Source organism: Suncus etruscus, chromosome 13 (assembly GCF_024139225.1).
Source record: "Suncus etruscus isolate mSunEtr1 chromosome 13, mSunEtr1.pri.cur, whole genome shotgun sequence".
NCBI lineage: Eukaryota > Metazoa > Chordata > Mammalia > Eulipotyphla > Soricidae > Suncus > Suncus etruscus.
The window spans coordinates 44,289,938-44,291,989 of record NC_064860.1 but is presented as its reverse complement, the minus strand read 5'-3'; positions in this window follow the sequence as shown (position 1 = coordinate 44,291,989).

Below are 2,052 nucleotides of genomic sequence, written 5' to 3'. Positions count from 1 at the left end.
TGGACTTAGAATCAGCCATGTCTCCTAGGAGCCCTGGTTCATTTTTGGGAATGCCACCAAGAGTGGTAAGTTCAATTCCTGGGGAAGTAAAGGGCCTTAAACAGTATGTTTGTAAATAGCTATTGTTTGGAATCATATGTGGTAAGAAATATTATTCATCAAGTGAGCTAGATGACACCTTTCCTTCAGAAGTCACATGAGAGAGTGTACAGCGAGACAAAACATCATCAAAATTGAGAAATAAATCCTCTGGAGAGTTCTTTAAAAAAAAAAACATTTTGCATTTCCTTCCCAATCACTTTTAGGTTTCTGCATTAAAGGATGATCAATTCTCTTCTTCTATGGGAGGCAGCAAGTGTGTACAATACCACTGGTGTTAAGGGAATAAGAAAATCCCTTCTTGGCATTTGCTTTAGAAAGGGCTGTTTTTTCTAAGTCATGGGGACATTGAAATTTGCCACCACAAACTTTAATGCTTGGCTTCAGGATTGTCAGAGAAGCACTCTGTTCCATGATACCATTTGCCTCAAAAACATGTGCTTTCAATTTTTTTCCATCCCCTCCCCACTCAAAAAAAAAAAAAAATTCAGAGCAAACGCCAAAGCTTTTGAGTTTTAAGTTCATCTTTCAAACTCCTTGGCACAATTTCAAAGAAATTTCCCTGGTGTTCCTGTCTTCTTCCATTGGAGGCATCACACTCTCAATTAATTGTCCAGCAGGCTGACCTTTCCATGTTCCCTGTGGTCCTCTGAGTGACAAGGCAATTCTTTTGTGCTCTGTGGCCAAACTGTCTTCTTCCTTTCTCAACTCCCCTGTGACAATCGAGCTTTCTCTTTGCCACCTGTCCTTGGCTTTTCCTCCACATGTTTCTTTTTCATTTGTCAAAAAAACTAGCTGGCCTGTTGTGTTACTTTGAACAAAATGGGAGGTTTTCTGCTCCTAGAACTGCTCTGATTTTGACTCCGGCCTGAACCAACATATCTTCCTCTTTCTCTCTGGCTTGAACCTGCCTGTTTGATGGGAGAATTTCTGTGGCTTTCAGGCAAGAATAAGTGAAGCAAGTCTATCTAAAATTTGTGCTTGAATCTCCCCAACTTCTCTGGTTGGGGGCAATGTCACCATAATAGTGGATGAACAGATATTCACATGCTAGGAGTTTCAGTTGTTTATACCAATGGTGGGTATTTGTTTCAGTGGGATCTAGAGAGCCCAAATTCAGAACTATTTCTAGGTGTTAGCATGTTCCAGATAAGACGATATCTGAATCAGGAAAGCAGATGGCCATATCAACATGGTAGCCATCATCCATTCCCTGAAATGCCTGAATGAAACAAAAGGCAGTGGGAGGAGAAAGTGGTCTCCTTGTTCCTATCTCAGTGATTGAACTGGGATGGGACATCTTAGTGGTATTTAGTTTCCAGCTCTTGGATTGTATTTATTTTGTAGGGACTCAGATTTTTTAGATTCAGAAGGAATTATTTTATCAGATTTCTTGAGTCACTTGTAAGTATTTTGTGGAACCTCTCAGCTTCAGTAGTTACTTGAGCCAATTAGTTCTCCTCCCCTCCTTCTCCTCCTCCTCTTCTCTTTTTCTCTTCCTCCTCCTCCTCTCCTCTTTTTTTTTTTTTTTTTTTGGTTTTTGGGCCACACCCATTTGACACTCAGGGGTTACTCCTGGCTATGTGTTCAGAAATCGCCTCTGGCTTGGGGGGACCATATGGGATGCCGGGGGATTGAACCACGGTCCGTCCTACGCTAGCGCTTGCAAGGCAGACAGACACCTTACCTCTAGCGCTACCTTCCTGGCTCCCTCCTCTCCTCCTTCTATCTACCTCTTCTCCCTTCTTCCCTTACTCCTTCATCACCACCATCATCATTTTCTTTTCCTCCCCCCATTACCTTCCTCCCTCTTCCTTCTCTATGTCTCTTCCCCTCGCCTAATACATTGTTCTTAGAAAGACTCGTCATCTGCCTAGGAATAAAGCACTCCTTCCTGTCATGAGTAACTCTGACCACACCCAATTCTCAATAGAGTCTGTTCGCTCCCTTCCT